This window comes from Lepidochelys kempii, chromosome 1 (assembly GCF_965140285.1).
Source record: "Lepidochelys kempii isolate rLepKem1 chromosome 1, rLepKem1.hap1, whole genome shotgun sequence".
Classification (NCBI taxonomy): domain Eukaryota; kingdom Metazoa; phylum Chordata; order Testudines; family Cheloniidae; genus Lepidochelys; species Lepidochelys kempii.
The window spans coordinates 142,936,478-142,952,845 of NC_136380.1; the positions used below are offsets into that span (position 1 = coordinate 142,936,478).

Below are 16,368 nucleotides of genomic sequence, written 5' to 3' on the forward strand. Positions count from 1 at the left end.
ATGAGTTATTAGTCTTCAAATGATACCTTACAAGGCATATTTTGTTGTGTGTAAGGTATGTTTACAGGGGTGCATTCAATTATAAGTACTTTTCATATAAGGTTTTGCACTGCTCCCATTGAGATCAATAGCAGAATTCCCATTGACTTCATCTCCAAGTTGGGGATTCCAGTTTGATTGATTTTTCAGTTTTAACAGCAATCAATCAATATGGTAATCTTAGTGGACATCTTGGTGATGCATAGCAGGGATGTGTTAAGTATCTTTTGGGGAGTGGCAGGTTTTTAAAAGCTTTTGTGTTTTTTCCCCTTAAGTCTATTTCATTGTTAATGAAACTGATTTCTGCTCAAAGGCAAAAAATCACAATTCAAACACTTAAACTGATTTTATTGTGAAGTTACAAGGCACTAAAATAGCCAATGAAAGTGATTAAAAATGGAATGCTTTATTGTATATGTCAGGGGATATGTTGACCTTCTGTTCTGTAAATTATTCATAAAATCAGTATCAGTTGCCTTAGAGATAGGAGTATCAATTATACCAATATATACAGATACAAAACAGTGCACTTATCCAAGTACTGTATAAAAAACTTACATTATTTATTTAGATGAGTTATTTACTAATTGCATTTATGTAATCAATGCAACCACTGTGTATTGTGTGGCCACGGAAGGTGCCACAGAATGACCCCTTGCCACGGAATATAATATAATATACAAAGAGGTTGTGAAGCATGGCATTAATGTACACCTTTGCTGGCATTCCCAGCAGAAATCAAGCATTAAGTATATAGACTGAACTACCCTTTCACTCAAAGATGTGGTTCCCCCAGAGCTTAGATGAGTCACATTAGTGGGAACACGTGGAGAAGCTTGCATTGTATCTTTTCCACGTTATACCTATGCTGTGACTAAAGAGGACACATGGAGTAGCTATCATTGTCCTGGAAAGATATGGATACAGACTCCAGAGGCCGTCCTCCATTTGGAAGTTGGATTGCTGGGAGGTGTAGACAGTTCAATGCTGTTACAGGAGAGCTCTCTCCATACCTATGTAGTCTCTGGCTGCTCTTTATATCAGCTCTTAAAAACCATGCACTGGTTATTGTATAAGGCTTATGTAATGTTCAAATGACAATAATTTAAATGGTGAATAAATGCTCTTCATGCCTCTATAAGGAAAGCGTCATACATTTCTAGTCCTATCTGGCATCCTTCACAAATGCTAAAGTCACAAAATATATAATTTAAAAATATTTAAAAGAAGGTCTAACATGAGTGACAATCCTTGGGAACTGCAAGTTAAGAAGCTAAATTTCCTCTTTCAACCATCAAGAGGAATTCTGAATTTCTTTTTTTAAAATATTGGGGTTCTCCCACCACATGGTAATGCTGATTAGCACAGAAAACTTAAATATATCTTTTCCATTATAGTCTATTTAATGAACAATTAACTCTATCAAAACTATTTACCACAATAGCTTGAGTTTATAGTTTGAAGAATTTCAGTACAACTCTGTGACAGGTTATATAACACTTACCTAATTTGATTCTACCTCCTGTATTTGTCAGTGCAGTTTATTTATATTCATGCTCTGTTTTCCACCTCTTGACTCAAAGAATGCTGTACCTTCAGAACACAAAGCAACCACCAGTATGAATTAATAACTAACATGATGCAGGGCTTGCTCCCACAATGGTGTTAAGTGTTCTTTATGCAAGACATTTGTGTAACCAGTTCAACAAGCTCCGAGGAATAATTCCTTCAACATGATCAAAAGAGTCATCTGAAGTCAGTATGCAAATGAATATAAATATCAGGAAGCAAAGAGAGATTGTTTAGAACAAGTACATTTTAAAAGGAGAAGGAAATTACTTGTGTGTGTATACTTGTAAATAAGTTCTCTAGCTACTTACATGGCCCCATCTCCAAAGGAGATAATGTAGTCAAAGTAAACTTCTGACAAAAAGCTGTAAATGTACTTTTGAATTAAGAGAGGAAAGAATCATCCATACTATATAATACATCAAACTGGGTAACAGGGTTTAAAGCCCAAGAACATCTCCACATTAAACATCTCTATCAACAATTAGAAGGGTTATAAGGAACCCAGACATTTGTTCTAGCAAGATAAGTGACACTTCTCAGACATAGCCTTGCAATGGGGGATTGGAAGATTTTTTTTTTTTTTTTTTAAGTACATGACAACAGTAAAAAAGAAACATCTAGGGCCAAGTTCTGCCTTTGATTTCAGCCTTTTGAATCCCACTGAAGTCAATGAGTTTCCATAGGTGTAATTGACAGATATATTTGGCCTTTATTCAGTAACTCCCAATTTAGAGTCAGTCTAAAGAGGTTTCTAACATTGAAGCACATGCGAATTTATGACCCTTTTGGTTCCATTTTCACTTTAGTCCATAATATACCGGTAAACATAACATTGTGTTTAAAAATCAAGCGATCCTTCACCTATACATATGCGGTAATTAGCTAATGCACTCAAAGTGAATGAAATTCAGACCCTGGAGGGAGGTAGTTTGCTGAAGAAAACCATGGTATGGTTAGTCAAAGGACCAGAGAAGGTTGTGGTCTCCCTCTTGGCTCCTAGTGGATGCAAGAGTGCCAACACGAGGGCCAAACAGCCTATAGGCTTAAGTATAAGTTGAAACACCTGGTATAGAGATTCTCTGCCCCCCACCCCCTTAAAAAAATATTTTAAACTTCTGCATTTGGATACTTGGGATTCACAAGATAATACTCGTAAGTCTTGTCTGACTCCAACTGAAAGCAGTACCCTATATTTAAGGTTAATTTGACCATTCATATCTTGATCTGTTTATAAATGGTACTGTGCCTTCTCGCAATTCAGTAAAATAACCTGACTTTAGGGATAATATGACTTTGAAAGATTTTTTTTTTTTTTTAAATCTCAGCTAAAAATGAAATTGCAGCACAGATGCAGTGGTAAAAACAAAATCATCAAATGTAAATAGCACTCTGTGTTAATAGATGAATGTGAATCCTTATCAAGAACTGTTTTGACAAACACTGAAGAATCACTTCTTTTCAGAGTCCTACTGATTTTAAAACATAAAATGGATGCAGCTGTCTATTAAACAATCATTAGTTTTCTAATGCTCAGCCTAATGCTATTGCACTCACTTAATATATTAATGTCTTTTGAATTAATCCTTTTTGAAGCTTGAATTTTTATAGTCCTGCATACTGACAGAGCAGAGGCAGTTTTGGCCAGAAACCAGGAAAGTCTGCCATCTTCCAAAATGTTTTTCCCAGCGTGAATCAATTTGCAGTAGATCCCGTCTGTCATGGGTATTGGAGAAACAGAAGTAAAGAAATGCCCTCCATCCTAGCACTTACCTGAGCTTGTAGATATTAAATACAAGTCAGTGGAATTCTCATGTGAATAGCAAAAAAAGCCCAACATTTCTTATCTGTGAGTCAGATACCCAGTGGAAGTTCTGACCATGGCATGAGGGAGTAAACTGAACTGCTGAACAAAATACTAAAGCTTAAGGGCCAGGTAATGTAACACAGCTGAAGAAGATTCAAATTCTGTTTTAGGCAATAAATCAAAATCATTAGGGTTTGAATTTAGGACACTGAATGGGTCATATCATCTATCCCCTTAGTTGCGCTTTGATTAATTGCATTTTCTCTACCTATCTCTGATGGGAGTACAGCCTCACCTTGAGTATCTCCAGGAACTATGACCTGAAAATGTCTTTGGCAGCTGGATTCATCACCAGCAATACAGGGTTGAGCCCTCACTCAGTAACATGGAAAATCTAAATATCTCCCTGGGTGCCCTTAATGGGAAATACTTCCCCACTCACAGGCACTGGCGGTTTAAAAGTGAGGCCTTATTAAAAGGAAAAAAGGCAACACAAATTTGGGAGAGTCCGCAATAACAAATCAACAATAGATGCATCTGTTAAGCAAGACTCCTAGACTCCCCCAACCCCTGGTCTCTTGGCAATAGTCTTAAACTCAGTTCTCTGCTTACAGTTGTGAGCATCAAACAAGGTAAGGTGTTCCTGCAATAGCACTTCCCTTCTCTGCTACCTCCCACTCACCGTTCATTGTCTGGCATCAGCAGAGTCCAGGGTCTGGGTGTGTCTGTTTGCAGTCCCTAGGGGAAGTGCTGCCTGGTCTGCTCTAAGGACTCTACTACCAGCTGTAGCAATTACATCTTTGATTTCTCCAGTACTTAACAGCTATGCTACTGCCCTCCTGCCACTGACTGCCTCTGTGCTGTCTGTGACTCTGCCTCTGATCCTCAAACCTACCTCCGTCTCTGCTCTTTGCAAAGGCTTTAGAGAAACATCAGAAGCATACAGGTCCCTGAACAGAGTCCTTATCACCAGAAAGGCAGCATGATGATGATACCATTGTTTCTCACCCTGTGGGTTTGTCCAGGCTATGTGCCAGATTACGGTTTGGTTAGGGTAACCTCTCACCTTAGGAACAGTTGGGGCACTTCTCTCGTCCTTTCGTTTCCCAACAGGGACGATAGCATTTTATTACCTCAAAATCAAAACTGTTGACGTTTTAGTCAAAATGCAGTTAAACCTTCACGTAACTGAAATGCAAATAAATCCTGGCTCATTCAGTCATTTCCCCTTGCTCACCAACAGATGCCAGCAAAGAACTTTCCCCTGCTAGGGAGCCTCTGTGCAACTGGAGTTTTCCAGCAGCTCTAGACTACTCTTTGTACTGTTCACCAATAGGTCTAAATAGTGAGCTCCCTGTGCTCTAGGACTTCAGGCCACAGGGCTTACATAAGTAATATATTTTTTTCAAATGGTTATTGTACTTTTGTTTCCCGCTGCTGCAGCTTAAATTCACTTCTTCCTACTTTGTTTGCTCAACTGTTAATAACAGAACTGTGCACTCTCTGCAGAGGTCAGTTTGCAGTGGTGCTTATGAACTGAGCTGAACAAGTCAGATCATCAGGGGATGGCTGTGAAGCAACCTCTTCATGTTTCCTTTACAGGTTCTTTTGATTAAGTCCATGCTCTCACCCCAAGGACTTCCTACCTTTTTTGCCTCCAGCTCCCATCTCTGCCTCAAGCTCAGGACCCCATTGCTTTTGAGATCTTGATGTTCCATCCTGCCTTCTGCTGTATCCTGGCTCCTTGCTTGGGCCAAAGAACATCTTGTACGTCTCAGTATGGTAGCCTGGGAACCTTTAAGCATTCCTTAGCAACCATATATTATGAAGTGAAGCCCCAGAATCTTAGTGCATGGGTCCAAGCCTTAAAGGGAACTACCTGTCCCTAGTTTTAGCAAAGATCCAGCAGCAGCAAGAGAAAGGTGGTTGTTGTTTTTTTTTCCTCAGAAGTCTCTTAAGATTTACTTGGCAGTCAGCCAAAGGTTGTGGGAGGACCAGTCAATGTCTCCTTACCTCAAAGGATTCCAAGAAAAGAAGCACTAAAGAGGAAGTAGGCAGGTGTGGTGAGCTCACTAGGTCCCCTCTGAAGATACCAACAATAAGTAGGGCTGATCTCAGTGGTTGGTGGGGATCAGCAGGATGGGTGTTGGTTCAGAGGGAGGAAGTTTTCTTTTCCCCAGATTATCAAAATAAAGAGCTTCAAATTGAGACTTGTTTCAAGTGGGTTTGAATTTCACAATGAACATTTTGAGCAGGTCTAATACATGCAATCCAACAAAGCAGCACCTTCTAGTATTACCTTCTTCACTCAAGTTCAGCATTCACATTCCCTGCCATGCTCATCTCTTTCTCTGAAGTATAGAGACTAGCCCAAATTTTCATTTTCTGTCTTTGTGAATTTATATTCCTTCCAATGTGAATCACTTTGCATCTCTGATGAATTTCATTTTTACTGATTTCAGCTAATTTATTAAGTTTGTACTGTATTTTAATACTATCCCATCAATGTATTTATCATCTAAACTTTGTCTCATGTGCAAATCAGGATGGATGATCTGAACTCCCCCATTTTGAAAAGATATTGTCTATCACTGTATTCTGAGTGCTTCTGAACCATAACACCCTCAACCTAAAATATATTTGCAAACATCAGTGCATATTTCAGTAAATCTGGGCCAAGTTAAACTTTGTGTTTGTACAGATTTTAGCACAATGTTGCACCAGTCATGGATGGCTTCTAGGCACTATAATAACCATTATAAATTACTACTAATAAAATAGTAAATTCATTGTGAAAATTATGCCCTATTTTTCAATATCCTCTGCCTTTGTAGCTAGCAAAGAGCAGTTATCTCTGATGATGATATATGAAGGAATGGCAACCCTTAATTAGGGCTTGTCTGCACATGAAAATTAATCCAGAATCAGGTTGGCTGTGAATTTAAAGCAGATTAATTCCTTGTGCAGATTCTTTTATTCTGGAAAAAACTGTCCTATTCTGAATTAGTTTAATCCAGTGGTTCTCAACTGTGGTCCACCGCTTGTTCAGGGAAAGCCCCTGGCATGCCCGGTGGGTTTGTTTACCTGCTGCGTCCGCAGGTTCGACCAATCACAGCTCCCACTGGCCGCGGTTTGCTGCTCCAGGCCAATGGGGCTGCAGGAAGAGCAGCCAGCACATCCCTCAGCCCGCGCCGCTTCCTGCAGCCCCCATTGGCCTGGAGCGGCAAACCGCGGCCAGTGGGAGCCGCGATTGGCCGAACCTGCGGATGCAGCAGGTAAACAAACTGACCCAGCCCGCCAGGGGCTTTCTCTGAACAAGCGGTGGACCACAGTTGAGAACCACTGGTTTAATCCCAGCGGATTAAACTAATTCAGAATAAGGCACTCTGAGTCCTGAATAAGAGTTTTTATACATGGAGTTAATCAGAAATAGTTAATCAGGATTAGCTATCCCAGAACTCCCCATAGAGACAAAGCCCCATATTACTCCAAATTCTCAGTTAATGGTGAGGGAGGAGACTTTTTTTTGGCATTCACTATGATATGCTGGAAGGTGTTAATGGCAATCATCAATCATAAACATGGTAGAAGTTGGTGGATATTTTAAGCATTCATCATTCAGTTTAAATGATGGAGCAACTAAATGCCCCTTTCATTAGTGATAGCCAAAACTACAGAATTTCACCGCCCAAGGCATGCACCAGCAGGGCCAGGCCTGAGTAAAAGCTAAGCCATGTGGCTGAAGGCATTTCCCTGGAGACTGATTGTAAATGCAGGAGATGGGGCATTGATTTAATTGCAGCTGTGTGTGTCCATATATATATGTGAAAGGAACCAGAATGCAGAAACCAAGGGAGATTCTTTTGGGCAGAGTACTTGTTAAGGTGGCAGACTTGCATTTCTGAACAAGGAAACTGCCTCCTGTTGATTTCTACTATTTTCAGGGAAACTGGACTTTGTGTACATTCTTTTTAAATAAACAGAATTGCACTAAAGAAATAACTGACCTGTCTCATCAATTTTCTTTCTCACAGAAACAACCCAATATGGCCCCAAATATTTGCTAACCATTCAGGTTCAAAGGGGGCAACAACCAGATAAAACATAGTGGGTATTTTTTTCTTTTTCCCATCAAAGGTCTTTTAAGAAGCTGATAGTGAGACCCAAACTTCACACATTTAGTATACATATTCTCAAGAAAGTCTCCAGGGATGTGTAAGCATGTGACTCACTGGCCAATGTATCCGCTGCTGGCTAGGTATTGCTAACATGACCAGAAAAAATTGGGACACTTTTTTTTTGAGGGGGGGGCAGGGGAGTAATAGTCACATTAATAAGTCAAAGACCATAATATTGGCACATCTGGTCACCCTAGGTATGGCAGAGTGGCTCACCTCTTCCTTTGGTGGACCCTACTGACAGTCACTCTGCCCTATCATAGTCTGCCTTTTCTTGTGACTTGGCCTTTGGGCAGGCCACTTTCAGTCCCGTCCCTTCCAGGAAAACCTGAATCCAACATGTTACTGAACTGGCAGTGTCACACTTGGCCAAACTTCAGGCTTTTGGGGCCTGCCAGTCCTTGGCTTCAGGGTTTTCATGCTCCCACCTTCCATGGACCAGTAGGGGAACTCAGGCTCACCATCTACTCTGGGTTCGAGCCCAGGGATCCTGTATGAACAGACATACAGTTCATAGTCCCTGGGCTGCTCGCTTCTGTAGACTGCTGTAGGTCTATATCACAGTCTCTTCTCTGGCTGACTCTTCTGCAGGACCCCAACCATATGAATCGAGGAACCAAAAGCAACAAAAAGGTTTTACACCAGGCTTACCTGCTCCAGGGAATCCTTGACACATAGGAGGCTTAGGCTCTAGCCCCAGCTGATCCTGTCTTCCAGGCAGTTTCTCATTAGAGTCTGGTCCCACCCAGGCTTTCCTTCAGAGGGGTAGCTTGAGAGATCTACTGCTTCCCCAGTCAGCTAGCACTGAACTGGGCTTTTCCTCTTATCTCCTCCCTCCAGGCTTGATACCTACTGCAGGTATAGTGGGGTGAGGCTGATTGCACCCACAGGTTCTCCTTAACCCCTTTAGGCCAAGGGAGACGTTGGTACACACCATCATAATAGTGTAGATTCACAAGTCAATGCAATTAAAATATTGGAATGAATTAAAAATAAAGATGTGCCCAGCCCACATAACTTCATTCCGATTCCCCAAGAAGTCACTGGAGAAATGCTGAATTATTTCTGACAACAGCACCAAATATCTAGGGGAATTAAGTAGATTGTAGGATAGGGAAATCTATGCATTGCAATGATTCTAAAACTTTCTAAATTAGGAGTCCCAAACCAGCTAGAGTTTCTTGTCATGATTGCAACACCACAATCATTTGTGGTCATTTACCTTAATCCACGGGGCTAATGGCAAAAAAATGTACCTGGCTTTGTTTAGGTGGGGGATGTTGAATGAGGTTGACTCTGCTCTGGAAGGGATCTGATTTTTGCTGCTGCTAGGGTGCACATGTTGGGGTAGTTGGTGACTTCAAAAAAGTCATTTCGAATCAAAAATACTAAATCTTTTCATTTAAAATATGTTGAAATGAAATGTTTTGATTTTTATTTTTAGAAACAATTTGGAAAATTCAGTAGGAATCTGTGGAATGTCTCAGTAGACCCAAATCAGCATTTTTTGGTGAAAACTAACTAACTAGAGATTAATTCCAGAAGGAGCTTTTCTTTGGAAATTCTCTTCATAGGGTGGGGGCAAGTTTTATAAACTAAGCTCTTGCTATTTATAAAGTACTTTGAAATACTTCTGGATGATAGATGTAAGTTTGTCTTCTGTCAATGTACTTTATAAATAGCAAGAGCTTAGTCTATAAAACTTCCACAGTTGTGCCCCCACCCTATGAAGAGCATTTCCAAAGAAAAGCTCCTTCTGGAATAGACATGTATATTTTTAATCAAATATTTTCAGTATGAAAATCTGGTATTTCCATATGCACCAAGCAACAGGATGAGTGAATTACTAATGTAAATATAGTTGGTATATATAGGTAGATAGAATGAGGGATAATAAAAGGGGGGCAGAGGGAGCAGACAAAGTAAAGAGATGAACACTTTAAAATCCCTCTCATCTAGATATGCTAGATGTATCGAGCCTGATCCAAAGTTCACTGAAATCAGTGGGAGTCTTTCTGCTGACTTCAGTGGGCTTTGAATCACACCCTCAATCATTGCCTGCAGAGAAATGAACAAATATATCCTTCCATCTTCCTCTTTCACTAGCTTCCTGTCTCTCTCTACATCTCCATTCTCCCCTTCAAGGCACTCCTTAACTCTGCTGCTGCCTACATATCCACCCTCATCTCTTCTTATCCTTCAGCCCATCTACAGTCTGTCATCTCCACTTGCCTTCATCTTTCCCCTCATTTATAGTTCAGGGCTTTCCTCACACCAACCTCAATCAACAACTCCAAATCCATGCTCAAAACTCACCACATTTTGCTTGCTTTATACCACTAATATCCAGAGACTCTTATTTGCCACTCTCAAGCCTTTTTTTCCCTTCTCTTCCCATTCCATTATCCCATTTAAACTACAAGGGTGGGGAGGTAGAATGATCTTGTATAGTTGTACTACCTGTTTACATTAAACTGTAAGCGCTAGGCTAGGAGACCTTGGGGCAGATCTGTCCTGATTTTCTTACAAAGCATGAGGCACATCAAGATGTGATGTGTAAGGAGGTATAAGTTAGATCCCTTAGATCCTAGTTACCAATTCTACATGGGTGTAGCTCCAGGGTGGGGGGTAGGAGTGGTCCAAAGAAGGTGTATGTTAAAGTAGAAAATAGCCTACTGCAATTTAAACCTTACATGCTCCCATTAGTTACCTCTCTTTCTGGTCCTTTTTTCTGGCTCCTTGATACGTAAGAGTGACACCAATTTAGGACTCAACTACATGAAAGGTTGCACCAGTTTAATTTAAGGTGTGACTTTTTAAGTGGTTTTTAGGTAAACCAGTGCAAAAGACTGTGTGGAAATTCTTATTTGGGTTTAATCCAGGCTTATTTGGGCTGAATTTAAATTGAGTAGGAACAGGTTTTAAGATGAAATTAATAAGCCCCTCTTAAACTAAAATCAGTGTTTTCACACAGGCTTTTGTACCTGTGTAACTAAACCAACTTAAACTGGTGTAGCTTACATCTTCTGTCATTCCTCCCCCTAAACATGTACTTCACACCATTTTAGACTCCTTTAAACTCACTTACTTGACTTCACATAAGGTCGCACCCACTTGTATGTCACCTCTAAATCTGAACCCAAGTCCTTGTCTACATACACAGATACACCAGCTTAGTTTAAGGCTCCCTCTGGAGTTATCCTCTGAATATGGCCCTATTTCTGTAAAGCAATAGTCACTCGTATTTTACTGTGTATCTATATATGTTTGTCATTGTCATGCAATAGGAGGAAAGTCATATGCTTGGGTTACTATATCTTCTTTGCCCCAAGGAAACAAAAGTAATAAAAAGAAAAGGAGGACTTGTGGCACCCTAGAGACTAACCAATTTATCTGAGCATAAGCTACAGCTCACTTAGTCTCTAAGGTGCCACAAGTCCTCCTTTTCTTTTTGCGAATACAGACTAACACGGCTGCCACTCTGAAAAAAGTAATAAATGAGACCAACAATAATACTAGTACTTAGTACATGGAGCTTCTTTTCATTCAGAGGTCTCAAAGTACTTTACAAAGGAAAGTTAGTACCATTAAAATAAGAATCATCATAAACTGGGTTTTAAGGTTTTTCTGGGAAGATACGCAGAGATATAAATGGCCTGAACAGAGAAGAGGAATGATATGATCACTCACTTGTTCAATGCAATTAGATAAATTCACAAAGGAGAGATTGATTAAAGGTTCCCGTGGATTAATCACTAGAATGGCTGAAGGTCATTACTTGTCTATTCCTGCAAAAGAACAAAGAGTTCTTATTGAAGTAAAATAAAGACAAGCCCCAAGATGCATCATGCAGAGGAGCTTCAATCAGCAAAGTGCCCTCAATCCTAGTAAACAGAAATTGGTTGTGGTTTCCAAGAGAATGTAACACAACAGTATACAGCTAAGTTTACATTGTCTGGGTTAAAATATTGTGTATGAGAGCAAAAATTTACGGGGCAAAATGAGGTAGGGCTCCTGTGGAAAAAAATGTGTTTGTGTAATTAAAGACTGTATCATAATGAATATGCATAATGCTCAGGCAACCTCAGTGCTGGCATTTCCTAATTTTTAAGTGCTCGACTTTGCAACCTTAATGTTCTTGTAACATAGTTTTTACTTTTAATAGAACAAATAGTACGTGAGCATGTCACTAAAGACTGTATCACCATGCAAGGGACTCTACTGAATTATAGTGTTATGGGCAACCTTAATTCTGGCATTTCTTAAATTCTGGGTGAATTGACAGCAATCTTAATGGTCTTTTAATGTAGGTTGTTCTTTTATAAGCAAGCTGAAAAAAAAAATCTATCATGTGGAGCCATAGTGACCCCTGCATAGCACAGTGTGAACCCAGGACCCGTAGAGCCACAACACAGGCAACTACCACGACTGTTACAGCTAGAAGATCACCTGTTAACAGTAATAGTTTGTTATCCTCTGTGAGAACAAACCACAGGAAGGGGAGACAGCACAGGCTATGCCAGTGGTTTACACAACTATCTGACAGCCAGCTAAGGAATGTTAGAACTCCTGGGTTCTACTCCCCTCTCTCTGGAAAGGAGAGGTTCGAATGGTTACAAACAACACAGCCAAACACACATCCGGCACATTCATTCTAAAAAGCAATATGCCTAAAAAGATGAGAGTCGAGCCAGCCATATTCCCAGCTCTGCCAGAAGTAACTATATGCAATCTCAGCTGTGAAATAGGAGTCGTGGTACTTACCTGCCTCCTAAAGTAGCAGTGTGGAGCCTTGCTCAGTAATAAGGGCTGAACGTGCACAGAACTATTAATACCAATCACTGGAAGGTCACTTGAGGGATAGCCTAGCACATCTTCCCCTAGGCTACAGATGGGTGGCTACTGCTACTGTGCTCGTGTCTCATCTGTAGGAGGCTGAGTAGAGAAAATGACATTGATATGCAGGAACTTTGTACGCCTGGAGCATGCTCAGTGTGGATGGAATATTCACAGATTGGAGCAGCAGGTCTTAAAAATTCTACAGAGCATATGCAAATTTTCAGAGACTTACAATTTGACCGAATTTGGAAGTATTGTAATAAATCTGCTGGCTCATTACTGGGCACTGTGTTGACCCCCAGTGAAATATTCATCTAGAGAAGAGGGCAGGGGACTCCATAATACTTCCAGAAAATGGAAATGAATTACTGCTAGAGATCAGAGGGGACCTGGTTCCGGAAGCAGCCTGTGAGCAGGAGCAGCAGTTGGGAGGCTGCAGTCTGGAAGCTGCCTATGGCGGGAAGGACACATAGTTTAGAAGCTGTGACCACATGGCTGGGAAATAGCCTGTTGCTGGCAAGGGTGCCAGTGGTAGCCAGAAAAAAATGGATATTGGGAGCAACCTGGAGAGCATTTGGACAAGATTGACAAAAGACAAGACTTGCTGTGGGATTTTCGGATCAGTGGATGAGTGTCTATGGGAAAGAGGTGGCCTGGAGTGAGAATCCAGGGCACTAGATGTGAGGAGCCCCATGTTCATACTCCTATACTGGATAGCCCTTAAGGGCTGAGATAGGAACTGTGGGTTTATTTTTTTGTTTGCAACCTTAAACCATTGAGCCTCGGGTAATGTCACTGTTTATCGGTGGCAGCCCTAGCAAACCAATCTGTTGTTCTTCATTAGAGTCTGTAAGTGTTTATGGAAATCCACCAAAGACTAGAGCCTGAAGTGCCTAGTGCTTGAAGCACATACTGCACTTGCATCCAAGCATGTGATACATGAAGGGATTGGGGTACCACAGCACTCAAAGCAACTCCTTGCAGTGGAGCTGCTTCAGGTATTTTCATAAGAGCAGTAAAAGTTCTCCCTTACCACAGGATTATCCCCCTGCCAAATTTCAACAGCTTTGCTCCACAGCTTGGAGAAGCATGAGCACTTAAAAAAAAAAGTTGGAAAAATGTATTAAATTACCAATTTCTTCCCAACTTTGTTCTTGCAAATGCCCTCCACGGTCAGAATGTTGATATCATGAGGGTATTTATACTAATGCCAACCTCCTGGTCAGTTGTCCTGGTAGCTGAAATGTTCCAGAGTTTCTCTGCCACTGAAGGGAAAATAAGCAATGAAACTTTGCAAAAGGGCCAGTCTGGTATCCTGTCAATCTGGCTGGTATGTAAACTGCAAGGAGGCCACATCCCTTTGGGATTTGCTATGATGATGATGATTATTGTTGCTGGAGATTTTTGCTGACATTCCAAAAATTCAGCCTGAGGTAGAAAGCAACCATGGAAATTTTCAACCAAATATTTTGGCAAATTTATAAGCGAATGAAAATAGGAGAAATGGTAAATATTAGGGAACCTTCGCTAGAGGCACTTGCTACTGGGTCCTACTGTAATACTCCATAAATGCTGCACAAAAGTGCTATTTCAGCCAATATACACTGTGTTTTATTCTTCTAGTAGTAAAACCCAAGCCAAACTTTTTTCTGTGTATGACTCTAACTGAAAGCAAGATAGCTGAGAGAGTGAATTCTAAGCAGTGCTAGTAACGGCTTCTACTCACTTCGCTGTAAAAACACAGACCTTTTCTCTGTTTTTAATAGGCATGTTTTCCTGCTGTTTTCAATTGCAAAAAGCTCCTTGCAGAAATTGAAAAATATTTTCCATATAATCATTTGGCAAGCCCCAAATAAGCCAAATATAAGAAAATATGCTAAATAACATTACTGAAATGTAATTGTGCTGCTGAGATATAGATATAAAGGAGGAGTGAAACACAGAATAACTTTGATTTCCCTTTCGTATCTTGGCTGTAATCTCACTCCTGGTGCAATTAGTTTCTGTAGCTCATGAAAGCTTATGCTCAAATAAATTTGTTAGTCTCTAAGGTGCCACAAGTACTCCTTTTCTTTTTTAGAGTTTCAGTAAGATCATTTTCACAATCATTGGCAAATGCAAGAGATAGGGATGGGTTTAGAGTTTTAAAAAAATTTATAGTGAATTTATTCAATGAATGTAGCCTTTTTTTCTATTTGCAAATTAGAAAAGTAGTTTTATAGATAATGAATAAACTCAAGAAAATCCACTATTTGAAAATACTCACAAAATAATTTCTATGAATGAGTGATTAAGTTGCAAATATCCCATATTTGAAATTCGCCCTGTGTAGTTAAGTTTTGATCAGATGCATAGTTCATAAGATATGCAGCTGTTCCACTATTACCAGCCACAAATATTCAAAAATCATGAATCAGGCACAAAAAAAAAATCATGAGATTCTAAAACTAATAAACTTTGGGTCCTTTTTAATTGTCCTCTATGGCCGAGACTTTACAGTTCATATTTACAAGGTTTTCTCAGCAACCAGGAAGGCTAAGCACTTCATTGTAGAAAAAGTAATGAAAGCCCAGATTCTCATTAAATCACATGAGATCATCTCAAGAAAAATATGTTTTTGCAGAACCTGTGTTTTCCATCAGAAAATCATTCCACCAGAAAATTCCTGATCAGCTTCTATTACAACTAGGAATATTTAATTAAAAACAAAACCATAAATAGTTTACAGACAGTATTCCCCTGATAAAACTTTTATTAAGCCGTAGGTCTGACCACTCCTCTGCCTTTGCCTTCCCTCCTCTGCATCTTGTTTGGGGGATTATCACATACACAGCTCCTACTCTCCCCTCTGTGCCCCAACTGCATGCCAGGGAGCCTAGACACAGACGGAGCTGAGAAAGACTTTATTCTCCCTACCTTCCTGGAGCAGTGTATGCTGGCCAGTCAAAATCTACCCCTAACTATTCCACATTTACTGTGATGAATTTCTAAGAGGTCTCTCCTGGATGAATGATAGCTTATATCTTCATCTAAAACAAAAGAATGTCACACAACTCCCCAAGTTTCAGTGTTGGACAATTCTGTTTGCTATTTACAGTGCATATATTATATGATATGGGTGAAGTTTTCATAGGTGACAGTAGACGGCTGTATGAGGGCATTAGAAAGGCCACTGGGCCAATAAAGAACAAGACAGCTCCACTGAAAGATCTGAATTGCAATATGATAACTGATAAAGGGAAGCAACAGTAGAGGTGGCTTGAGCACTATGGAATGATATACTCAAAGGAATCAGTAGTAGACCAACGTGTGTTAGAAGAATTGCCTGGGTTTGAAGTTATGACTTTGCTGGATGCCAAACGTACACTAGACGAACTTGAACCTTGCTGCAAAGATTGCGTGAGGTATTACTACTCTTTTGGAAGGAAGAAACTGTTCTGCAAATTTTAAGGATGCTCATTTCATCCAACTCTATATAAACAAAGGAGACACAGATGTATATCTCTTCTTAACATAGTGAGAGAAATCTTAAACTGTATTCTTTTACCTAGACTTCAAACCTTAGCTGAGAGAATGTACCCAGTGTGGCTTCTGCTTCGGAAGCTCCACCATAGACATGGTCTTCTCTGTAAGACCGCTTCAGGAAAAGTACAGAGAAAAGCGTATCCCACTATAAGTGGCTTTTATAGATTTAACAAAAGCCTTTGACTTACTAGTAGTGACTTAGGCACTTAGGGCTAAGTGGGATAGATTGGAATAGATGGGAGTTAGAAGCCAAATCTGTTTAGGCATTTTTGAAAATCCCACATGGTGCCCATCTGCATCTTGAGTTGCCTAAATACCTTTGTAAACCTGGCCATTTGAAGCCTAAATCTCAATGAATGTCAATAGGGCTTCTAAGTCACTTAGATGCATTTGAATATGGTCCCCCATATC

At 40.2% G+C, this 16,368-nt stretch overlaps 1 long non-coding RNA gene across 3 annotated transcripts in view; it reads right to left on the reverse strand.

Annotated features, from left to right (window-relative positions):
• LOC140916159 (uncharacterized) overlaps positions 1-16,368 on the reverse strand; it is a 158,011-nt gene that overhangs the window by 73,064 nt on the left and 68,579 nt on the right. The window contains exon 3 of one of the 3 annotated variants that reach the window (XR_013636245.1): positions 8,299-8,445. The exons of the other annotated variants lie outside the window; for them this stretch is intronic. This is a non-coding gene — a long non-coding RNA (uncharacterized LOC140916159). Of the gene's footprint in view, positions 1-8,298; positions 8,446-16,368 lie in introns of those variants that run through there. 3 annotated transcript variants of the gene reach the window in all.